Genomic DNA, 26929 nt, shown 5'->3' with positions numbered 1-26929 from the left:
GGTACGGGTTCCCGACGTCCTTTGAATCGGACAGAGGAACTCATTTCCACAGCGAAGTTATGAAGTTGCTTTGTGCTGCTTTGAATATAGACCAGAAGTTACACTGTAGCTATAGACCAGAAGCTTCAGGGATAGTGGAGCAGGTGAATGGAACTCTGAAGGCTCGGATGGCGAAAGTGTGTTCGTCTACGTCTCTGAAATGGCCTGATGCATTACCTTTGGTCCTTATGAGCCTCCGAAGTGTGCCTGATAGAAGGACTGGGTTGTCGCCCCATGAAATCCTCATGGGAAGAGCGATGCGTTTGCCTGCAATACCTGCTACTGCTCTGATAAATATCACTGATGATATGATCCTGGACTATTGTAAAGGCCTTGCTGACGTGGTCCGTTCTGTGTCTCAGCAGGTGCAGACAGCAACGGTTCCAGCTGCGAGTGACCGGTGCCACGACTTGGACCCAGGCGATTGGGTCCTAGTCCGAAAGCACGTGAGGAAGAGTTGTTTGGATGCTAGGTGGCGCGGCCCTTTCCAAGTGATCCTTGTCACGAACACCGCTGTCAAGTGTGGAGGTTTACCGAACTGGGTGCATGCTTCTCATACCCGTAGAGTTCCAGCACCCTTGGAAGATACAGCCCCTCTCGAGAACAAGGATCCCAGTGAGCCGACAGAGCCTCCTGAGAGGGCCAGTCAAGCTGTAAGGGTTGCTGAAGCGGCTGATGGTGCACTGAATCGAGTTGAGGAAGAACGTGAAAGAAGTACTGACCCAGAAACCGGCGAAAGAGCAAGAGGTGCAGTGGGTAGTACTGAATCGAGTTCGGGCGAAGAAGAGGAAGTCAGTGCACAGGGTATCGGGGAGAAGACCGGAGGTGCCACCGAAGCAGAAAGGGTTTGGCCCGCAAGACAGAACCGGGTAAACCTGAGGTTGGCTCCGGACACAGACCTTGCACCAGTTTCGGAAGAACCAGAAGAAGAATCAGGGGATGAGGAGAATCCTCAAGGTGTGAGAAGATCAAAGAGAACAAGAGTGCCAAGTCGGAAGTACGCTTCACCCGAGTGGGCATATCAAGTGACTGATGCCAGGGTTACCGAGCACGGGAAGGTTGAGGTCGATGACATTGGTCAACAGTGTCCCGCTCCAGAGGGTGGAAGTGTTGCTGAAGGTTCCGGGATTGGAGATCGAAGGAATTTTGACGATTCATATTCCGAGTCCGCCATTCCTAAGTGTCATTCGAGGTATGATCTTGGACAATTTGGAGTTCCCGACGTTCACGACTGTGCCAGACCCACAAGAACTGATCATTCTTAAGCTCGAAATATTGCAGGGAGTCTTGGAGCTGTTGGGACCAGCGCTTATGTTAGATTGATTTGAGAAGGTTGCAAGCAGAGAAGAAGATAACCTAGATCCGAGCGGAAGAAGAACAAATTTAGGGATTTTTCCGTTATAGAACGAAGAAAAGTTAGGGAGGTTTGCCTAAGTTCACGAAAGAGACACTAATGAGAAAGAGACTTACCCTTTCAGAGACTGTATTGGACACTGAGTCTATTCCGAAGATGGCAGATCCTGCAAACCCACATCGTAGGGCTAAATTGATAGTAGGCACGTTGGTAGGAGTTGTGATAGTCACCATATTTGCGGTAGTGATAAGTTCATACATGGTGGCTCACAGGCAAGAGGGGAAGGTTCAGGGAGCACCCACACCTATTACCCCAGGGCAGAGTGGTGTCCGGATTAGAGAACAGGAAATATCGAAGATGAGGGATGATCGCAGACTCCACATGGATTTGTCCAAGGGTGATTTCAAGCTTAATGCGTATGCAAGGTTGCTGTATGAGTATGTTGATGCGATGGATGTGAAGGATTGCTATGTGTGTATGCAGTTGCCTGCTTCAGTGGATGAGGGTATCAAGTATCATCATCTCCCATTGACTTATGGGATTTCTTGTAGTTTATTACTCAGTTTATTTTATGACAGGAGACAGTTCGAGTATTTCTTTTCAAATTTTGATACGGTACTTCCTGAGGTTCCAGCAATCAAGCATTTGAACAAATATGATTCTAACAAGAAAGAGGACAGACTCCTGAAGTATTTTAGACCGACTATGAAGTTGGATACGGCGCATGCTCACAGGAATAACCTGACATGTGCGTTATCTGAGATAGAGAAGAAATTCATAGATCAGGTAGAGGACAGATACAGACGGTTGACCCAGACACGACACACCGGAGATAGCCCAGTAGATTGGACAGACGAGGAGAGGGCTCACAGATCCAAGGGAAGTTATGGACCGATAGCGTTAGATGAGGTACAGAGAGGGAATTTGTGTATTGGGCGGCCTCAATCCGATACGGATAAGGTCGCAGTAGGACATAGCACTTGTTCTCAGACTTTCACAGTGGAAGCTTCTGCTAAGAATTTTATGGTAGGTCCAGTAGAGGTAATTCCGACAGTATATTATGTATGTGGGAAGAATGCTTATGTCAGGCTACCTGCGAATTGGTATGGCATATGCTATTTGGCCATTATATTCCCGAAGATCTATCACACCGAGGACTTGGAGTTGTTAGAGACGAAGCGACAGTCTAGGAAACGTAGGGCTACGAACGCTGGTGCAGTGATTGGGGACATATACGGAGCAATGATACCTAGTATGGGTGTGGTGTTGAATGATGTGAAGATTAGGAGGTTGGCGACTGTGGTTGATGAGTTGTCTATGAACACGGCGAGATCTTTGTTGTTGGTGGCTGGAGAGATGTTGTCGATACGGAATATGGTTATGCAGAATCGCCTTGCTTTAGACGTGTTATTAGCCAAAGAGGGCGGAGTCTGCAAATTATTGAAGGTTCAGGAATGCTGCACATATATTCCAGACAACACGAAGGAGATAGGGAAGTACATAGATAACATCACGACTATTCACAAGGAGATTATGGATTTGACGGAGGAGAATGTGTGGGAGAAGATTGGATTAGGCTTTGGAAGGGTGGGAACCTGGTTTGCGAATTTGGGAAGAGGATTTCTGGGATCAGTGTTGAAGCCAATTATCATTGCTGTGGTTTGCGTGATTTGTTTGTGGGGATGCGTGAAGGCATGGAAGTGGTATCAAGGAGGCAAGGTTGAAAGGGCTCTTAAGGCAAACGAGAAAAGGATGGCGAAGCTCCAGGAGCAGCAATATGAGAGTCTTAAGAAACTAGAGGGAGTTCGACATGGCAAAGTTATGACTAGCGCGGTTTAAATCAGTTCTAAAGAAGAGAAATGTAATGGTGTGATGACGGATGTCATCAAAGGGGGGAACTGATGTAGCGCTTAAAAGTTTGAAAATTGTAGGGGTGCATTATACTCACTGTTAGTCGGCACCCGCATATAATCAAATGTGTACTCAGGTATCTTGTGTGCAATGTATTACGAATTGTATAACCTATATCGATTTTAATAGAAGTGCTAGCTATGTACAAGCCCATCGTAAACGTATTGGTGAAATGTATAGAGTTTAGTTTATGCGAAATGTAATGTGGTGTTAGAAATGTGCACCCTAGACTTCGTGTCTGTAGTTTGTTTAGCTTGACCACACATGAAAGAAAGACGTAAATGTCAGTACTGTGATTGAAACCTGCTTGTGTAACCGAAGTAGTGGCCAGAATTCGCATATATCGTTGAGGCGAAAGGCCTGGTATTTTCTTATGTTAGCCAAGGGCAATAGGCCAAAAAGGATTTATTCCAGTAGAGGTTTTAGGCTGTAGTAAATTGCAACTTAAAAGATGTGAAGAATGTCTGCTTTGCATGATCTCACCCCAGGTGCAAGGACAGTTGCTCGTTAGTAGAGAAGCTCTTTGTTCACAAATTGACTTATGTAGTAAAAGCCAGACATGGGAGTGTATTGGAATGTGCCAATCGTAACTCCTAGTGCGGATGGCGTCTGGGACTCAAGGCCAAGCGATGGACGATGGAACTGGACAGCGCTCTGTGGAAATTTACTGAAAGACGACCCCGGAGAAGAGGAGGCGCAAAGGGCGTGTTCTGGGATTTGGGGTTCTGTATTAGGGACAGCGCCCCGAGGGTGGAGGCAGATCAGAGCAGCCCTGAGCAGAGGAAGGCTAGGCGAAGAGATAGAGGGGGCAACTTAGACCAGCTCTCTAAGTGAAGTCTTCTTATGAAGTTTCACTCTGACACCTTTTATTCGATGAGGGTCTCAAGGGATTGCTAAGTAGGGATGTCATCTAGTGCAGAGTAGGGACAGAGATGGTATGGTTCAGTGTCCCTAGTATCGACATTTGCTTGGTGGTTTTCTACCTCATGCTTTTAGAGATTGTGCTTTTAGTTATTTTTAGCCGTATGCGGATTCTTCGTAGAGTAGCATTTGTGTTAGTGCCTATGTACTTGTTGTGCCTCGTACTGAGGACTCTGTATCTCCAAATCTTTATGTTGATAATAAAAACCAGAGAGCCAAGAGATTAAGTCTCGAGTCCTTGATTATGGCAATTTTTGGACAGTAATTTCGATAATTGTGTTTTTCCCTCCACGCTATTGGGCAAGTAAAAAGTTCCATACGACCAGAGTGGGTTCTAGTAGATAATTGCGAGATACTAAAATGGGCCGGAGCACTATATAATGACATTCGATATAATGACATACGATACTACTTACCTAAATGTCGATAGTATTTCCAACTATATTATGTCTGTCCTATATTCTGTCCTCTCGATATTTTTGATTCGATATTATGTGCTCTCGATATTTTTTATTCTATATTTTGGGTGTTTACCGGTCTGGAGAACGAGGATGAGGTATGGAGTTGAATTATAAAAGGTCGATCACGGGTTAAAACTTTAAGGTGTTAGAGTATGGGACAAGAAAGACTTCCGCAAGAGTGAAAATTGAGTTGGACGATAAATGTAAGTTTAGGGTTGGTTGGAAGGATTCTCGGAGATGCTGGAGCGGAGGTTTTAAGATGGAGGGGAAAGGACGTTTTCAAGTTAGTTTTTGGTTTAACTTTCAGCTCCGGTAATAGTTTGTTTCATTTGGTTTCTTGACTCACCTTAGCCCCCTGCACCTCCCACTCCAACGCGCTCTTCCTATCAGGGCCAGGCCTGCTCATGAATTTTCCAGCAGAGATCCTATGTGTCCGGTGTCCGACTCTTCAAAGGAGCGATCCCATGGTAACCAGGCTTTTATCGGAGGAACACGTCACAATGGGGAGCGCGCTAGCTGTCATCAGGATGGCATCAGAAAAGAGTGGGAGATACCATAAGCTTTGCTGGGTAACTTTGCTTCGCATACACAAGGCCTGGTGACATCAGAGTGCAGTATCTGTGACACTGTCGATGTCCTGCACTGAGCTGTAGATCTCATGCTGCATAGATGGATGGATATTTTCGAATGACTGAATTTTTTTCCCATACTCTGTTTGAAATTGATTATATAATGTGGCACATCCCACCATTCCTCTGAGTACATCTACCCTCATTAACGGATACATTAAAGAGTTCTCATTGTTAAATCCCCAGCTCAGCAGATGTGACTCCGCTTCTAAAAAAAATTATATGGAAAAAATATAAAAGGCAGCTTTTAGGAAATACATTGTACATAAAAAATTTGCAAAACAAAGGAAACAGAGAGACTTAAGGCCATATTTAATAAAACGTAATGCAGCGCAGGAAGTCAGAAGTTACCTTGCTGCCCTGCGCTGCATTATAGGGACAGGACAGGAATGCACAATAGGGCACATTCCTTCCTTTTCCCAGCGCTGGCGCACAATGTACTGCCTAGCGCCAAAGCAGATACTCTTGCACCATGGTGCAAGGGTGCCTCCGTCTCAAGCAGGATTGTTTTTGCGCAGGAATGTGCGCTTTCCTGCATAAAAACAATCCCCTGAGGCCTTTTCCTCTTTCTATGTGTGCTACAGAATGCAGCTCACATTGAAAGACGAAAAACAAGGAGAAATAAGGGCCATATTTATCAAGGGGTTCCGTCGCTTTTGCACCACACAACTCCTAAAATGCGATTTTACGCAAGGCCCTCTTGCAACATCCCGAGTGGCTTGATGAATCCAGAGTAACGTAACGCAGCGCAAATCACTGTAATGCATTACTCTGTCCCAAGGAGGCAGTCCATGGGTGGAGCGTGGGTGTTCCCATGCAACACTCATGGATTTTGGCGCATTACCAGATTTAACATTACTGGTAGACCTGGAAATGCGCCAAAATGCAACACCTCGACAGGGGTTAACTGGTCACCTTTCAGTTGACCATCACTGCATTCGGTGTTAAACAGGTACTAATGTGGTGTAATGCTACTCAGATAGTATTAATAGTATTAAATTCACAAAATACCAACCGAAATACAACTGCTACAAATTGTACCTAATTATTTTACATATTTGCCTTTTCTGCCGCTTATTGATGACGATTCTGCCACATAGCTTGGTCTTTCACTGCCATATAATTTAGACGTACTGCATCTTGGATGCCAACTCGATCGAGGAGCGAGAGCTCAGGTTATCTGGGAATAGGTTCTCTAGCCACCATGCAGGCCGCAGTTGTTAGCTGTATGTGATAGCGATAGTTAGAAACAAAAATCCGGAGGGTCAGAAAACCTTATTTAGATATCATGACCCCTCTGACCATGTATTCTGTTTCTTCTCACTTCCGAGTGGAGTTTAGTCAATAGCCCTACACTCTAGATTGTGGGAAACTGTTGTTTCAATTATTTTGCCAATTTCGATAAGCTTTATTCCACGATTAGTCATAAAAGCACATAAAACTAATTCATCAATAAATTGATAAAAACAATTACATCCATTATGCAGCATACAAGGGTAAAATTCCACAGATACATAAAAGAGCAAATTTGGACACCCAGAGAATAATATAGACAACAAATAAACATGTTAAAAGGGACAAATATTCCCACATTAAATATCTAGGTCTATACATTACCCCCTCAATTTCAGATACTATTTCTTTGTGTATGTCCAAATGCTCACAAAAGATCGCGGATCTTACAGCAAGGTGGCACCCTTTATACCTTTCCTGGTGGGGTCGTCTTGACACTATTAAAATGATGATTTCTCCTATTGTTTTATACACACTTTCCAATATCCCAGTCCCCATCCCAACAAAATTCTTTACCAAGATTAATTCTACGTTATCCTCGTTTTTATGGAATTCCAAAAAATCCAGAATGTCTCTTGCTAGGCTCATCCGTCCGGCTTCTGAAGGTGGTGTCAACTTTCCTGACTTCCCTGCATATCAGAAGGCCTTTTTACTGCGTCAAGCTTCTTTCTGGTTACAAGATTCCACTTCCCCCTGCCCTCTATGGCTTAAAGTTGAGCGTACTCTCCTCTCCCCGTTCTCTTTTGCAGAATATCTTGCTTTTTCCCGTAAGCCTTCCTTGATTCCCACTCCCATTCACAAGTACACTCTTAAGCTTTTACTGTCAGCTGCTTCTGGCCCCCCTATGACCGTTAATGATCTCCTTTCTTCCACTATCTGGCATAATAAATATCTCCTAATCGCTCGTAAGCCCTTCTATTGGAAAACTTGGAGAACCCGAGGTTTGACTTGGATTTCGCAACTCTTTTCTGGTTCCATCTTTGTTTCTTTTCCTGACCTCTGTGCCTCCTTTGGCTTACCCCAATCCTTTTTCTCCAAGTATCTTCTCCTCAAAGCTGCTGTCCTGGAGATGTATGAACGACTCTTGGTTTCTCCTCCTCCCCCTATTTCTCACACCCCTATTTTTCGACTTCATTCTCTCCTCCGTACTGCCCCCAAAGCGTCTCTTCTTTATAAACATCTTCACACACCTGAGTCACTTAGACCTAAATCCAAGGTTGAACTTCAATGGGAAAATGACCTCGGGATAGATTTGCCGATATTCTTATGGGACAAAATCTGGACAAAACTGCGTAAAACTTCTAGAGCAGCTTCGTTGACACAATCCCTATTTTTTATTTACAACAGATTACTTCATACTCCTTCTACGTTACATAAGCGATTTCCTACTACCCCAGACAAGTGTTGGTCGTGTGATGCTCCCAATGCTACACTACCCCACATGCTATTTCTTTGCAAACATGTACATGATTTTTGGTTACAGGTCTGGGCCCAGATCAATGTTATTTTTCATACTTGTATTCCTTTTTCTCTCATGCACCTTTTCCTGGGCAGTTTATCCACTAGCTGGAACAACGTAGATATGTCTGTACGCATTGTTGACTTGTTATTGGCTGTTGCTTTTCAGCAGATTACTGTTAATTGGAAAAATGCATCCAATATTTCTTTCAAAGCGTGGTGGTATAATGTCTGTCATAACCATAGACTTGATAATGCCTTTGTCTTTCCTGTTCAATTAGCAGCTAAACGTGCAGACCTGTGGCTCCCCATTACGCTCTATTTAGATAATTGTGCTGCTCGCTCTTCCCTTCCATTGCCTGCTCAACAAGAAGTTCCCAAACCCCCATGATACCCTTTTCACGTTCAGAATGTTTCATCCTACTGTTTTATTTTCATGCTTTTTGTAATTAATCGTTTAGACAGGTTTGATATAATTTCCTTGTTTCTTTTTAATGCCCATGTTCATTGCTTTGCTGTGTATTGTCTCTTACATTTTCCATTTGCATTTCCCTTCCCCCCCCTTTTTTCTTTACCCCTTCTTCCTCTTCCCCTCATTCCTAACTGATATTTTGTATTGCATTTTACTTGCTCATTATCTAATAAAATTCTCTTAAACTTAAAAAAAAAAAAAAAAGGGACAAATATAAAATGATAAATAGAACAAGGTTTAATCAATATAGATCTAAAAGGTGCTCATTAACCGGAATGGACTATTGTCATTCTAACATTCCTTAAGGCATCTTAGCTCTAACGTGTGTTTTCCTCATCTGGTCAGTGCCAGTTTGACGCCAGGACAATAGCAACGTCAGCCCATGATATATTTCCTTTTTCAGCCCATTGCCCATATATAGTGCTACAGCAGAGCCTCTAAACTTAGTGAAGTGGTTCCCTACAAGAAACAGTTATGGTAGGTCGGGAAAAAAATCTTGCGTGTTTAAAGCCCTCATTTTCTGAGGTTTTAACCTTAACTAACATAGTTGATTGTGGCTTCTGGGCAAGTTATGAATGTTTTCTCCACTCTGAAATGGATCAATCTAAAGGGTGAGTTAAAAGAAAGGGAGACAGCAAGCTCAAGAAGAAAAGGAGGGAAAAACAGGAAACTCAAAAGCGAAGGGAAAAGTTTCCCTGGCATCCCTAATGCCGATACAAATGTACACATACACGTAAACAGTAATGTCTGCAACATCCTTATGTGACAGTTACTTTAGCATGTGCAAGAGCAGCTTCATGATGCAGTGTTAGACTGTGGACAAAGGCGGAGAATAACAATTTCAAGCTGCTTCTTGTGGAAAGGGTGGGGTTAAGAAACAGTTTCCACTGATGTTTATGGGGATTTTGACTCAGACAGACTTTCAGAGCCCACCTGCAAGCACACGTAGGCACAAACGTGCCAACATGAGCAGAAAAGAAAGGCAGGCTTTGACCCACACACCTTCCACGACTAACCTGAAGTTAACGCATATTAAATAATGATTTTTCTTGTCAGAAACTGCAGGATTATATTTATTAGTAATTGCAGGAAAGTGGAATATTATGTGGTATGGTTGGGTAGCCTTACCACATAATATAATCACAATTCCCCAAGGATGGTCTTTGAATTCACACTAATAAATCCTTAGCTCAGTCCTGGTAGAGTTGCAAAGAGCAGTAAGGCTTTACTAGAGAAACGTGTTAAGCATTTCTGAGTACCAACATGGATGATAAGTAATTGATACAACTCACGAGAAATCCGATACCAATATATACAAATACAGTGTATTCTTGTCTTAATTTTGACACCAAAATGAGTGGAAAAGCAATCATATAACCAGAGGTTTAGATTTCTATAGTAATATTAAATCAGTGCCATAAAATACATGGAAAGGATAACATTGCGCTCAATGGCAAAAACCACTGGTGATAATTGGTCACTTGCAGGTCGGCACGATAGGTGAGAGGCGCCTATATTCATATATATAGGCGCCTCTCACCTATCGTGCCGGCTCATGGGGCGACAACGTTACGAAACGAATGTATTTATATCATTTTTTACCGAGATAAGACGTATTGGACATATGAGAGTATAAATGCACTTGAATGTACTCTCGTGTGTATGCAAATGTGACTACATAAACAACTACGCTATGAGGGAGATAACAAGCTCTTTGGAGCACATTAAAATGTATGTATGAGATGTAAGCAAAGATAACAACAACAACTGCTGTGAAAAGTGTTTTTTGATAATCTAGTGAGTGAGTGTTTTTCACTATTGGGTTGCACAATACCCACTGCAGGCATGAATACAATGTGCCTGATGATAAAGAGAAATATATCACAGTGGCATTTACCACTATACTTTCCACATGATGGTGATGTGAACACAATGTGTGATAAATAATGAAAACTGTTGTTTATCCCATGTGTTTTTTCCTTGCAGCAACTTCACTAGAATACTAATTGAATTCATTTGAATGCCACATTTAGGCATATTGGATTAGTACAATAGACCAGCAGGTATATGTACTACTAAAATATTATTACACTGACAACAGTGATGTAGGGATCGTCCCTGGTCCTGAAGAAGAAAGCCAGGGGGATGCCTTCTGAAACATGTCGACCTTGTAGAAAGTGACTCATTACAGTACACCATCTACATTTACCCACTTTTTATTATTTCCAGCTAGGGAAGGCAATAAAGTTATTTTTTTCCACTAGCCAGGGAATTTTTAAATCTTTCACTATTTTTTCACAACCCTAATTCCCTATGCACTGAACATAATTCCCATCACGAATATAAGTGCTCCCGTGTCTACGTAGGTCGTAGCACGCCCCGCCTCGTAGAGAGAGGGGAAGACCCCAATGATGACGCATGACACTGAATCAGGTTTCAGTGTATGAGGGGTATTTTACAAATTCGATAGGACTGCCCTTCTAACATCAACAAGAACGAGCTTTGAATCTCTTCACACCATCGTTATAATCAGAACCAGTAAGGTCCTGGAGATATTAAGTAATATAACAGTAGAATCTTTGTGTTGTAAAACTATATTGAGAGGAGGACGATTCTACCATTTTCCTCTCCACTCCCTTTTTTGATTTATGAGTTATGTTGTACCCTTGCAAGTTAAAGGTGATGCAGGTCCCAGGACCAAGCCACAGAAGTCAGTTCAATTTTACCTGGCCTGTGGGGCCTCGGTGCATAGTTGTCCTGGCTGTCCATGGTGCTGAATGGGAGCTGCGGAAGTGCTGCTTTTACCGCTGAAAAAATGCTGCAGGGGAAAAAGATGTAAAAGGACAACAATGGAGAGGTTACTGACATTGGTCATAGGTCAGTTGGAGTTACCTCTTGATGCAGAGTCGAGTAAAGGGGTCAGCCGTCGGACTCGCAAACAAACACACCTTGGCAGCACAACCACAGTGAAATGCTTCTGCAGCTTCACTGATTCCGTGGGAGTGATATAGTAGTCTAAGACTTCGAGGCAGGCGAGACTACAACCCCCACAATACACTGGACCAATTGGATTTGGTTGATCCCATGGAGGGCCCGATCACCAGTAATTCTTTGTATTCAGTGAGAGGGGGAACAACCTTTACAACGCAACTTTTACAAAGCACTGCCATTACAACGAAACTGTTACAACGCAAATGCATTGACAACGCATGCCATTACAACGCAAGTCTTTACATCGACTTGCACTAGATGGCGTGCTAACATTAAAAATAGTGTAGTTTACTATCCAAACACCTTCCCTACTGTTACGTAGACTGGAGTTAGAATAGTAAATTACACTTTTTTAATGTTAGCACGCCATCTAGTGCAAGTCGATGTAAAGACTTGCGTTGTAAAGACTTGCGTTGTCACTGCATTTGCGTTGTAAAAATTTTGTTGTAACAGCATGCGTTGTAAAAGCATGCGTTGTAACATCATAAATCCCAGTGAGAGTTTTTACTGGCAGCTGGAAGGGGACCAGTGCCACTAGTCTAGTGGAGACTGAGGGTACTTCTGGCTTCTACAGGGGTCCCTCACATCAGGAGTAATGAGTTTGAGCCAAGGACAAGGGTCGTTCACTTTGTTCCAAGTCTGTCACCACATTGCGAGTGTATCTCTTTGGATGCTTTGGTGCTGTGGGCAAACTCCTGTTGTCGGCGACACAAGTCTCCTCTTGCTCCTTCCTTGAAGTTAGTTGTTCAGATCTGAGTTTCTGATTTCAGGGGGGTTTCTTAAATCTTATATTAAGGGGTATTTGGGGCGTGGCAGAGTAGTAACCAATGGGCTGCTAGTCCCTGCAGCTAATCCACCCCTGAGGTGACCACCTCCGGAGGTGCAGCTCACCTTTTACACACAGAACCCACTATTTCTGCCCTGCTAGAGATGTCAGAATTCTATTTTAGGTGTACAGATCAGGATGCCCACCCTAGAGGTGTGGCCAGCCTTCCCGGAGGTGTACACCTCCTGCATACTGAATTTCCCAACTTGCACTGGTGCAAATGTGCCTTAGGCAGGGGGAGAGCTGTTTCCTTCACTGGGAGTGAGCCCTGATGCATATCAGAGCTGGTGCAGGCTTTGAAGCTCACCACCTTGACGTGCCATTTGGGAGGAGGGTTGTGTGACCTCCTTCCTGCCCAAGACTTTGTTTCTGACTCCTGGTAGTGAACACACTGACGGGCCGGAGGCCAGAATCCTGTCTTGATAGCAGCAGGTACGGAAAAGCACAGGCTGGGCAGCCAGAGCACAGTAAAGCTGGGGCAACCAGGTGGAAAGCCTCTAAGGTATCACATGGGCAATACTGGGGGCCTCTTTACAAACAATGCCCTGGGAACCCCTGGTACCATATACTAGGTGCTTATAAGGGGGTAAAGTATTTGCCAGTTTGGGATAACCTAGTGATACAAAACAGTTTAATGAGAGAGCACAGGCACTGGGGTCCGGGCCGCAGACTCCAGTGCACTATCAGAGTCATACCCATCGGCATTTGAAACAAAAAGTGGGGGGTGGTCATACAAAAATGGGATGAGCCCCCTTCCCCAGATGAAAGGTGATGAGCAACTAACCTATCCCCTGGTAGATCTCATTGTCTAAGTGGTAAAACCTGGAAAGGTCATCTGCATTGGTATGGTCAGTCCCTGGTCTGTGTTCCACTTTACAGTCCATAACCTGTAGGGAAATGGACCATCTCAACAGTTTGGAGGTTTATCCTCTCATCTCCATCAGCCATCTGGGAAGCCTGTGGTCAGTTTGAACCTTGAAGTGAGTCCCAAACAAGTAGTGTCTCAGCTTCTTCAGGAACCAAATCAGAGCAAAGGCTTCCCTCTCAATGGCACTCCAATGCTGCTCTCTAGGGAGGAGTCGTCTGTTGATATAGGCATCTGGTTGATCTGACCCTCCTCATTGGTTTGTGCTAACACTGCTCCATTCCAACATCTGTTTGGACAATGAACTATTTTCCATAGTCAGGTGCTTTCAGTTCAGGGGCAGAACACATAGGTAGGTCAGGATGCAAAGGACTTTTGGCATCCTGTGGTCCAGATGACCTTTTAAGCTGCTTTTTGGAGGAACGTTCAGTGAGTAGGGCCACAATGATCCCATAACCCATCACAAATCTCCTGTAATACTCAGTCAAGGCAAGAAAAGCCTTGATTTGAATGTGGGATTTGGGAGCCTCCGAGTCTAGAATAGTCTACATTTTTGGTTGGAGAGGATGGACTCGGATTTCACCTACCACACATCCCAAATACACAACAGAACTCTGCCCTATCTGGCACTTGCTTGCCTTGATAGTTATGCCTGCTTGATGCAGGACCTGTAACACTTCCTTGATGTGGACCAGGTGGAGCTAAAGACAGCTATATCATCTAGATATGCTGCACTGAAGTCATTCAGGCCTGAAAGGACTCTATTCATCAACCTCTGAAAGGTGGGAGGTGAATTTCTTAAACCAAAATGCATCACTTTGGATTGGTGGTGGACCTCTGGGGTCGAAAATGCTGACCTCTCCTACCCTGAGGTAAAGTCAAAGGTACTCAGGAACTTGGCTGCACCCAGCTTGTCAACAAATTCATCTGCTCTTGGAATCGGGAGAGCACATGTTTTGGTAACATCTTTGAGACCCCCATAATCTGCACAAAACCTCATCTCAAGTTTTCTTCCTTTTTTCAGTGAGGCTTGGGGACCTGTACCACTGGGCTGACCCATGGACTACCAGAAGGTTAAATAACCCCAAGCTATAACATTTTGCTGACCTCAGTCTTAATGCAAGCCTTAACTTGGTCTGACAACCTGTTAATCTTATTTTTGACAGAGAAGCTGTCACCAGTGTCCACATCATAGGTACACCATGTTGTCTGACCAGGGGCCAAGGAAAAGAGCGCAGCAAACTGACCTAGAACTTCGCTGCAGTTAGATATCTGTTTTAAAATGAAGGTGTCAGACAAGACAGCACCTTCAACGGACCCATTCTGGGGGTTGTTTGACAGCAGGTCAGAGAGGGGATCACTTTCCTCCTCCTGGCCTCCATCACTGACCATGAGCATGGTAATGTCAGCTCTGTCCTGGTGGGGATTTAGGCAATTTACAAGGAGAACTCTGTGAAGACTCATTGGGGTGCCTAAGTCAACCAAATAGTTGACATCTTCTCCCTGACTGGATAGGGCCCAGCCCACTTGTCCTGGAGGTCCCTGTGAGCCTCAGGCTCCAACACCATCAAAAGCTGAACTGGTTGGTTCTCCGAAAGTGCTGACTTCTGGTCATACCAGTGCTCCTGGCTGGCCTCTAGATACCTGTTCGCCCTTTTATATACTCTGCCATGCGTGAACACAGGTGTTGAACATAGTCCACTATGTCCTGCTTGGTCTCTTTGAGAGGTCTCTTCAATTTTTCCCTTACAAGACTCAATGGACTACTTCCAGGATGGCCAATCAAAAGTTCAAAAGGGCTGAATCCAATCCTCTTTCTGGCATCTCTTTGTATGCAAACTGCAGGCAGGGTAACAGGACATCCCATCTCCTTCTGAGTTTTCATGGAGGCAAATTATAATGCTTTTCATGATTTTGTTGAATCTTTCAACTAAACCATTTGTCTGATGGTGATAAGGTGTGGTGAACTTGTAAATCACACCACATTAATCCTACATAGCTTTTAGGTATGCAGATATGAAACTAGTTTCTCTATCAGAGACCACCTTATTTAGGAAACCCAACCCTGGTAAAGATTCCAAAGACAGCCTTTGCGACTGCATCAGCAGTGGCATTCGTGAGGTGAATTGCCTCTGGGTATCTAGTGACATGGTCATTACCACTAGGAGAAATCTATTCCCAGATACAGGTTGAGGGTCAAGGGGACCAGCAATGTCAATCCCTACCCTCTCAAAGGGGTACCACCAACTGGTAGTGACATTTAGGGAGCCTTTGGTTGTGTGCCTGTGTTGCCACTGGCTTGACAGGTCACACAGGAGCAACACAACTCCTTTACTTTTTCATACAAATGGGCAACCACCCTATCCCAGGTTTGGTTTGTCTCAGATGTCCAGCTAGGGGATGTCATGGGCCAAAGTAAGCATGTACTCTATGTAAGTTTGGGAGACCACCACTCTCCTGGCAGCCCCTGGTTTGGAGTCCCTGGCCTCAGTGAGCAGAAGCATATCATCTAAGTAGACCCTGTGGGCACCACTGACATCTCTCTCTTAGTGTCCTGCAGTTTGCTGTCTAAAGCCTTCAAGAGTAAGACACTGCTTTTGCCCTTGGCATAAGCCCTCTCTGGAGGGTCCCCCACCAATTAAGAGTTCTTCCAGGTCAGGGCAGACTCCATCACCAGGCCTGTTAGAAATGGGATCCCTGGTTGGCTAAGGCTTGCGCCAAAGCCAGGCAGAGACCACCACTCTAGTCAGGGCAAGGGAGTTACACGCCAAAGATAACCCCTGCTCACCCCCTTGGTAGCTTGGCACGAGCAGTCAGGCTTATCCCGGAGGCAATGTGTAAAGCGTTTGCGCACGCACACAGCAACAACTTCCCAGGCACACCACAAAAGGAACTCCACACAAGGTTATATAAAAAATAGGCTTTGTATTATCATAACACATTAGAATGGTAAACACATAATATACATGGTGCCACCTGGCACTATGTCATATTTACAAGGGATTATATACACCTGACATGGTCCACTGGACCACTGTCAGAACCATCACAAAGCGAACTTAGTAAAAGTAATACATCTCATAAACGTACAACCAGTAATCACTGGTAACCACTGTACTCAGCATCAGCCTGTAACATAAACCACATTATGCACAGTCTCACATTTAGGCGTGAAATACGTTTTGCGCCCACCTCACCAGCATAAACACATTAAGCAAAAAACAGGGTGCGTAAATCATAGTACATGAATCACATTCCTTATCACCGCATAAACCACATTAGGGCCTGGCGCCCTATTACCCTCACAGTACCCCTGGCCAACTGGCCTTCTAAAAGGGGGCTCAAATGCCCAGTGTCCAGAATGTCAGGGCTGCTGCCAATGCAGCGGAATCCAGGTGTGCCATTGCGCTAAGGCAAAGGAGTGCATCGCACTCCCATCTCATCTCTCAATAATACCCCCAAAGAATGAATGGCCTATACGTTGCAGCTGCCCACTACTTGCTGGGCAGCTGTGAATCAGATAAGGCCTGGCACCACAGTGCCTCTTATATCCCTCTCAGGGACTCTCTCGCACAAGGAGGCCAAATGGGAATGGGCCCCTCAGGGCCCTACGAACAAGGGTGCCAACGTGGCAGCTGCCCACTACAGCGGCGCAGCTGTGACATTACTCAAAGAGGGGTCCCAGCACATCTGTGCCCTCCGGACCCCCCACGTGGCTCTTAAACATGCCACCATCGTTGGGGCGGCCTGCTCTCTTGCGGGACCGCCCAGGCGCCAACAATGCGCCTTGATCTGCCCCCAAAGAACTGTGGCCCCAAGGGGCCCTCTCATGCACAAAAGAAACTGCCCCTCAAGCGTTGGAGCAGCCCCGCTGCCAGATGGGGCCACTCTGACTCTGTGCCTCTGTTTGCACCACACAACGTGAAACCCGACTCACCGGGATTCACTTGCGCTGCTCTGGGTCTCTTCGGGTCTCCTCAGCAGGTGGGACCGGCATCATTCCTCTCGCAGTATGGGGCTTCCCTTCACTCCTGGGAGCCCCGCGCTGCCATCGGCAGCCACTGCTACCTTTTCCTCTTCACCTGGGCCCCCTCCTGGGACCCGGGACGTTACTGCACATCAGGCAGGGCTCTCACCGGCATACGGGAGCCCTGCTCACTGCCCCCATGTTTCTGGTTCTCCCTCTTTCATTTCCGTGGGCGTGGGGCTTCCCTCAGGGAAGCGGAAGTCCTGTCCCACATCAGGCACCACATTGCCTGACTTCCGGTTTCGGGGCCGCGGCGGTGATTCTGTGGTGAGTAGAACGTGGGGTGGGCTCCTGCTTAAGGCCACATAAGAGGAGTGGGCACCCGCCGTTTTCAATAAAGGTATAAGCGGGGTGGGCACCCGCAAAGCTCCCAAGGAATGCGGGATGAGCACCCGCCATTTCCAGTGTCACTGGGGGAATCCCTATGCCAGGGGATTCCCTCTCTCCCTCTCTGCAGCGCCGCGCTGCCAGGCCCACACGCTCCTCTCCCCTGAAAAATTAAGATATAGCGCTCACAATGTGCTAGGAGCCACAGCTCCCTTGCAAAGGTCCTGTAATTACAAGCACAAGTCCAGCAAGAGGTTCTTCTATGGCTTCAAGGGCAATGCAGGGCCCAGGGGGGCAAGCCCTCATGGCAGCCACCCCTGGGCCCCCAGCAGCAGCACGCCCCAGCAGGATCAGCACCAAATACAGAACACTGAACATTTTCATGGGGTCACAGCCCCTATATTTATATCAGACAATCCCTTTGTGTCACAGCACAGGGCTTGGGGGATGCCAGTCAGAACTGGTTTAGAGGGGATTTGGAGCACTTTGTTTTGCCCAGCTCCTCTCCCCTTTGTCAGGTGGGGGCTCAGTGATCAGACACACCACAGGGGGCGGAGCCAGCATTGTACTAGGGAAGCACCCTCCTATTCAGTGTCGGGGGATTTCTCCTCCCACTACTCTCAGCCCAGGTGTCCTTATTCAGCCTAGCTGACTCACCCTGCCCCACCTGGAGCCAGCCACACCTCTCAGCTCCTGTCACTCACAAGCCAGACATGCAATTCACATCAGGCAGGCAGACACATAGCACACAGAAATGCCAACTTCTAAAAGTGGCACTTCTCCACCAGTCACCATAAATCTGCACACATCGTTGCGCAGCATTTATTCTCACGAGTTCATACATACTAAACTCGACCCTGCACTCTTTTCAAACCAGGAATTACCATGGACACACATATCCCCCATGCATTCCTATGGGAGGGCAGTCCAATATCACCACAGGCACTCAGAGAGCGCACGCACTTTACACTGGGCCACAGTGCTAAAGTGCCCAGAGGGCTAAAACCACTAACACCATGCCAGAGCTTAAGGCAAAACGTTCAGGGGTGAACTTGCCAAAAAGGGCCAAGTCCAACAAGGCCTAATTAACCCTTCTATATTCAAGGGCTAGTTTCCTCTCCTCAAGTTCAAGCTTCTTCTCCTCCAGGGAGATTTAATCAAATTCATCCTTAAGGGTTCCTACCACCCTACCAGTGGGGGTCGACTACAGTGACTTCTGTCACTTCCCACTGTTTTAAGCATTTCAGAGTGCCACCATGAACCATAAGTAATTGACACAACTTGAGAGACATATGAGAAACAAATGTAAAATATAGAGTGTATTTATATCTTAATTTAGACACCAAAATGAAATGAATAGCATACATATAACTGAAGTTATATATAATTTTTTTGAAGCAATATTGAATCAGTGCAATAAAATACATGGAAAAGCCCTTGCATGGTAAAGGTGATGCAGGTACCAGGTCCAAGCAACAACAGTCATCTCAATTTTACCAGGCATGTGGAGCCAGTGTGCAGAGTTGTCCTGGCTGTCTGAGGTGCTGAATGGGAGCCGCTGGAGAGCTGCTTTTACCACTAAAATGATGCTGCAGGTGAAAAATATACAAAAGGACAACAACAGAGCTGTTGATGATGTTGGTCACAGGTCGGTTTAGGTTCACTCTTGATGCAGCGTCAAGTAAGCTGTCGGTTGCCGGACTGTTGACCAACAAGCCTTGGCAGCAGCAGGCACAGTGAAAAGCTTATGGAACTTCACAGGTTCCTGGGAGGTGACATAGCAGCCTAAGACTTCGGGACAGGTGAGACTACAACTCCCACAATGCACTGGACCACATGGATTTGAGCGATTCTATGGAGGGCTGGATGCCAACTGATTCTTTGTATCCGGTGAGTGTGTTTACCTACAGTTTGAAGGTGACTAGTGCCACGAATACAAGGGAGGCTGAGGGTATTTCTGGTTTCCACAGGGTCCCTCAATTCAGAAATGGTGAATTTTATCCAAGGACGAGGGTCGATCACTCAGTTCCAAGTCTATAGCCACAGGCACAGAATATTCCTCTTTAGCTTTGGTGCTGTGTGCAAAGTCATGTTGTCGTTGGCACAGGTCTCCTCTTGGTCCTTTCTTGAAGTTAGTTGTTCAGAGCTGAGGTTCTGGTGCTGGGGGGGTCCCTTAAATACTAGATTTTGGGGGATTAGTGGTGTGGGAGCTAGTAGCCAAGGAGGAGCTATTACCTGCTGCTAATCCGCCCCTTAGGTGACCACTTCAGGTGGTGTAGGTCACCTTTTCTACCCAGAACTAGGGGTGGGCGGAATCCGCGGAATCGCGTTACGCAAATCTCCGCGAAACGGTAAAAAATCTCCGCGAACACGCAGAAATTCCGCGAACACGCGGAATTGCTTGTTCGCGATACTTTTTTCCTGTTCGCGATCGCTGTTTGCGTGCTCGGGGTGAAATATCTCGCGAACACGCATATTGAGAACGCGAACAAGCAAAAAATTTCACGAAGTCGCGGAACGCAGATTTTTGGGCAATTTCGCGTTCTCCGCGAAACGCGAAATTACCCAAATTTCGCAAATTCCGCGAACGGAACGGAATTTACCGCCCAGGCCTACCCAGAACCCACCATTTCTGTTCTCCTAAAGATGTCAGAATTCACTTTTAGGTCTACAGACCAGGCTGCCCATCCTAGGGGCCTTCCTGGAGGTGTACACCTCCTGCATATCTAAGTTCCCACCTTGCAAATGTGCCTTGGGCAGGGGAGAACTGTTTCGTACACTGGGAGTCAGTTCTGGTGCATATGAGAGGTGGTGCATCCCTTGAAGCTCTCCGCTTTGATGTGCCACTTCACAATCCTGCTTAGGATGGATCTTGGGAAGATGATGATTATAAAGTATGTGAGGTCATTGAAGGAGTAATTGGTGAGGCAGAATGGAGAGAAACAATGAATACTGATACAGTGATGTGCGAGGTTTGTAGGATGGTGAGTGAAAGTTGGGCAAGCTTAAGGAAGCTTGATGAGGAGGTTCGCAAGTTCTGGAATGTTCGAGATGAACTTTCAGTAAGTGGAAGTTTAATTTTGAGGGGCGTCAGACTCATCCCTCTGTCATTAGTGAGGATACAAATTATCCAATTAGATCATCAGGGACAACAGGGAATTACAAAAACTAAGGAGATAATTTGTTTACATTTCTGGTGGCCAGGCATTGACATTCAGGTGGAGCGCGTGATAAGGGAGAGCATGGAGTGCAATGCGTGTGATAAAGTATGAAAAACAAGAGTGCAACCCATGGTCATACGTGATGCTCCCACATACTGTTGGCAAGAAGTAGCCTTAGATCTCTTGGGGACAGTGACATACAGGACTGGTCAACCGTATGTTCTAGTGTTGATGGATATGTATTCAAGGTGGCCCGAAGTCAAAGTGATGAAAGGTATTGAGACAAAGATGTTGTGAAGTTCTTGGACAACATCTTCAGTAGAGTGGGTCTCCCAGAGTCTCTCTTGACAGACAATGGTGTTCAACTGGTCTTGAAAGAAATGGAAGACTTCTTGGAAAAGAGAGGTATCAAACACAAGCAGTGTGCTCTCTATCATTCTGGAACTAACGGTATGGTGGAGAGGTTCAACCGTGTGCTAAAAGAGTCCATGCAGCTGGTTAAAGACAAGGTCAAAGACTGGAAGAGTGGTATAGTTGACCGGGTGATGGTTTACCATCTAACTCCTCACTCTACCATGGGAAAAATTCCCTTTTAATTGTTTAGGGGTCAGAGTCCCAACACTTACATGTTTCAATCTTGGATGAGAGAAAAACATGTTGAGAATGGTGATCCCCATGATGAGGTTCCTTGGAAAGCAGTTCAAGATCTTAAGTCCATCAAGAGAAAAGAGCATTTTGATGTTAAACATGCTGTTTCACACACATATGTATGTGTAGGTGACAGGCTGAGAGTGTGTTTTCCTCAGAAATCTGCTGTTTCTAAATTATCCCAACCTTTTAGGGTAACAAAACTGTTCCATAATGCAGTGAAGCTTGATGATGGGCGCATATGGAACTTGGGCAGGATTGCCCTCATGCGTTCTAGTAGACAGATCAAACTGGATGCCCCTGTGGTACACTCTGATGTTCCTTCAGCCTTAAGCAGGAGCTCTCGCACGTGCAAAACCCCTGTAGCACTATGTGACTTTGTTCTACGCTAACATGTTATTTTATATTTCTTATGTTTTTATGTTTCTTTAGAAGTGAAGGGAGAAGATGTGTGGTATTCATGTATTCATAACCTAACCCGTTACCAGAAGCCTCTCAGCCTGTTTCATTTATGATAGAATCTTTAGATGTTCTGGAATGTGTATCTTGTGATCTCTGTTGCTTAGAACTTCAATGGTCAGTTGCTGTAGGAGTACATTGTGGATAGGACGTTTCTGTTCATAAGAAGAACTTCAATAAAGGAGTCATTTTATACATTGCTGGAGTCATTATACTTCTTCACACTTACATATATTAGAGGCAGTGGATTGTGCTATACATGGCGAGGACACAGTTGAGTTCAAGCTGTTTACACTGCTCCTGCAGTTTGAAATGGCAGGCTTGCTGTTAGTAGTTTGCTTGGGTTACCCAGGGTGGCACAAAACCATGCCTCAGCCTGGCTACACCTTTATCACCAATGCAGTGGGTACCCCTGGTACTATATCCTTGCTATTACCAAGTTGAGCATAACAGTTTTAGGAGAGAACACAGACACTGGGCTCTGGGCAACATTCCTCCATGCACTAGCAGAGTCATACCCACCAGCATTTGGAGGAAAAGTTGTGGGGGTTGACTATACAAAAGTGTCACATTCCTATAGTAAGCTCTCCAGCCCCTTTCTCCAAAGATGGATACTGACAAGACAAGATGGATACTGACAAGAAGTCCACACAAGCATATTAAAGCCCTAATCTAGTACAGATTATGTGAATGAACGTTATTGCAGAAATAAAAATGATTGTGAGAAATATAAATACAATAAAATGTAACAATTAGATGACCATTGGGTCAAATAATTGATGGACTAAATCTGTATTCAAATCCCTCCCTGCCTAGCCCCTATCCTACACTTACATCAGCACTAAAGGTGTCATATAAACAAGTTTATTTGAGGGTCTTATTCACACATACATTTCACTTATAGTCTTTCCGATGTTTCTTTAACAAGCAAGGGCAGCTTTGAAGAACAAGAACCAATTGGGCCTGGCGGCGCACGGTACGCCTTAATCTCCTGGGTTCTCCTGCTTCAGCTAACAGAGACACGGGGACACTCTGTCGGCGTAAAAGATCAGATTTTTATTAGCTGCAGCTAGTACAGTTGTCCTAGAAGTACACACGGTATGTTCTCAGGAGACTGCCACTTCACTCCGTGGCGCACAATCTTCTATAGTACATAGATAACATATACATTAACCAAGAACACACCTAAAACATACATAGAGGACCAATAAGGTACGGTTAAAGATAGAACATGTCCAATAGAAAAGGTTGAAAAACAAGGATATCGAGTAACTTGAAGAAGCCTCTCCTCCAACGGTGTTTGCCATCCCTCCCACAGGTTAAGGTGTTAACATGTCTGTAACTGGCTTGCAGGAGGCGAGATACGTTTGTGTGTTTTGGAGGACAGTTGTGAAACAAGAGAATACGAGCAGAGGACAGCGAAGGCCAGAAGACAAGATAAGATCAGGAGAGAATAGTGTGAACCAATAGATAGTTAAGACAGGGATTAGGAAAACCAGACAGGGATTAGTGTACTCGGCCAGTCTCTAACACCAGCTTCGTAAACAGAGGCACAAGGCTATTTTGACACAATATTGCAGGAAAAGCAGAAAAGACTTCGTTCGTCGTGCTGCCTGAGTGAGGGCAACACAAAATGGCGGCAGAGCATAAAATGGCGGCTCAATGCGATGGTGATCGAAAATCGAATTTCCTCAGCTTCTGTATTTGTTTAGTGTGCCTGTGCTGAGAAAACAACAGATAGCGTCAACGTGTGCTAGTGTGTTACATTCACTCTGTCTGTTTGCAGCTTCAGCTCTCCCTCAGAAGCTTGTAGTGATGCCACCAAATTCAACTGATAAGTGATTTCTCAGCATTATTAGGAGAGAAATAGGCTCCATGATTTGTGACACAAGGTGTGAAAGAGAAACATTAACCACTGATGCACTATCAACCTATAGTAAAGCAGCACATTGTATAATGAATCTAAGGAATGAAATAATCAGTAAATCATGAATTTATAATGAATACATTAATGTTACTAGGAACTCAAAAGCAGGAAAAATGCAAAGCACTTGAAAGCCCATAACGATCTTGGCTTTCCTAAACATGCTTTTCAATGCTAATTGGGCTAGATTTTTTCCATGCTAGATTGTCATAGCGTCTTGAGCAACAGACCAATCTGGTGTTGCCCACAACAAGTGATGCAGCTATGGGGCATATTTATAAGAGCTTATAGCCACCAGAACGTCACTTTTTGTGACATTCTGGCAACAATGAGCCTTTTACCTTATTTACAAGGTGGTGTTAAGCCACATAACATGGCTTAATGCCACCTTGTGAATAAGTCCCCCTTTCACGCAGCACTTAGGCCTTGATTCCGATGTCGGACGGACGGGAGTCCGTCCGACATTGGTTTGGAACTGTAACCGAACGATCTCCTGTCATTGGTCACAGCCCGGAATTAGGATGGGACCATTCGCCATTCGGCGGCTTACACCCATGGGGGCCCTGCTGTGGGCCCCCAAAGACAGTTTCCCATTGCCTTTCTGTGTCGGAAAGGCCGGCACAGAAAGCAAGTGGGAAACTGCCATCGTAATCCCTTGGCCGGAAAGAGCCAGCCGAGGGATTACTGCAGGCCTTCCGAATGGTGGACGGGCTCTCCGAGCCCGTCGTCAACCACTCGGTACTCCTGTTTGTAATAATTTCTGACTGACTCCATCAAAATGGGACTGTCAGAAATTATTAAGAACAGGAGATTACGATGTGGTAAGGATTGCTCCGACCGATGGTCGGAGCCAATCCTTACCACATCGTAATCAGGCTCTAAGTGTGAAAGGGGGGGGCAATGGGTGTTGCGGTGGGCGTTCCACCGCAACACCCATTGCATTTTGGCGCTGCTCCCTATTTACTAGGGTGCATAAATAGGAGGCAACGCTAAAATTAACCTGGCAGCACACATAGAAGTTACACATCGCAATTACTGATTGTTTATGTGCAGGAAGGGACACCTTCCTGCACATGAACTATCATTTCCCACAATGCAGACACCCTTGAACGATTGTGCAAGGTTGCCTGTGTTGGTGCTAGGCAGCTACATTTAGCGCCAGCGCTAGGGGAAACACAGGGGTGAGCTGCATTCTTGTAAATACGGCAGAATGGCATAGCGCGGCATTAGCAATTATGGATTAATGCTGTACTTTCCTGTTTTGAGATGGTGAAGAGGATAATCTCAATCCCTAATTAAGGCAAGGTCTTCTAAGTATAGTTGGTGCAAGGCATTTCCCAAATGATCTTAAGCGGGATGGACCATTGACACATTTATAAGATCTTTGTTTTTGCACATTATCCCCCGCAAAAGCATATTTTAATATAGTCCAACACTGGGTAAAGACCACCTTTTTCTGATTGCAGTGCCCACTAACATATGATTTAAGGAGGTCATGTTTAAGCACTATAAAAGGGGTCCACTCGATGAGGTGGAATAGCAGGAATTATGAGTCGATGGTTAGTGGAGATATTGTGGCTTTGATAGTTGTTTCCCATATCTGAGGGTAAATTTGATTAGGCGGCCCATCTAGATCAGAGATGTCAATGGCTTTAAGCTAATTTAGTCTAATTTCCTGTTACTGTTAAGAAGAGAGCAAGCAAGTGACTAGTGTAACATTGAGGCAGCATGATCACACCAGCTTCCATCTTAAGAATCGGGACAATGTGTGGTGTTAGAGCTGATTGCTGCACACAAAGCTTAACGTGAAGTTCACACTTTTAGTATTATGAAAATAGAGTAATCTTCAATAAATTATGGGCCAAACCTTATAGGCCACCATGTCCTATTCTGGACAGTCTACAAGGACTAGACCACAGCCCTGCTCCTTGGCAGCAATGGTGGTGGCCTTGTTGAATGTAAAATGATAGCCTGCCCAACTACTATCACAGTGATTACATCAGATCAACACGGAAAACAAATCTTCAAAAACATGAGTAATATATGTTAATGAGTGAATGGGATCTGTAAAAAAGGGCAATTCAGCTCTCCTGCACTCCTGCTGTTATAGCCTTTTTTCCCAGATATCATGGGCAGGAGGAGAGCTTGGACACAACTGGTGGCAGCTCCACGATGGCAGGTAGTTACCACCTAGCAGACAGAACATATACTTCTTGTTGTATACATGTTCAGCTCTGAATGAATATGCACTCCACCAAAACCTCCTAACAAATTTGAAGATACTATCATTCACTTTTCAAGTTCATGTTGCCCATTCAGGATTGATAATATATACAATTTAATTTGAAATCACAATCACTCATAGATAGGAGAGTGAACTCACCCTTTCTAGACATACATTGTTAATCCAGATGGACTTTTTTCAATACATATTGAGGCAAAGGACATCATCTTGATTTGCAAGGTTTGTCTTTAACCCCAGTGTGTACATAAATCTTGTGTGACTAATCTCTCCAGCTCAATAGCTGTATATGATATGAGAAAATCATCAATTAGTGATGGGGATGATTTCTCCCGCTTTTGGTGAATGACAAGCAACTCCAGCTAGTACCACTTACAACCTGATGTAAAGCGTGAATAGGAGGGTGGCCAACATGCATCCATGCAGTACTTCTCTGAAACAGCTAAAAGAGACAAAGAAGTTGCCATGACATGCCCATGCTGGCCTACAGACGCTCAATAATTTAGTGCAGCAAGACAACCAAGATTAAATCCACCCCAATTTTCAATTACTAGATGGATGCTCCCATTCCCTTTTCGAAATGGCACCTTTGCTGATTACCAAACACAGATTTACTACTAATACGTTCCCAAGCCCTCTTGAAAGTCTAAATGAACATCGGAAATAATGTTACCAAACCTCATCAAGACAATCCTTGGTAACAACCTAACAGATTAATGTAAGTATTTAGGTCTTTAACAACATGGGAAAGTCTGATCACCTTTTTTAAAGAAAAAAATAATAATAAATAATTAATAATTATTGAATGACTATAGAGGTGCCACATTTCTGGGAAACATAAGACAACAAAAATGGTATTTAAAACCCTGGCATGATGCACGACTTGAGATCTGCATTGGTCTCATTCATTTCCACCTGCCC

This window comes from Triturus cristatus, chromosome 12 (genome assembly GCF_964204655.1).
Source record: "Triturus cristatus chromosome 12, aTriCri1.1, whole genome shotgun sequence".
Taxonomy (NCBI): domain Eukaryota; kingdom Metazoa; phylum Chordata; class Amphibia; order Caudata; family Salamandridae; genus Triturus; species Triturus cristatus.
The sequence above is the reverse complement of the archived record's forward strand: the minus strand, read 5'-3'. Positions refer to the sequence as shown.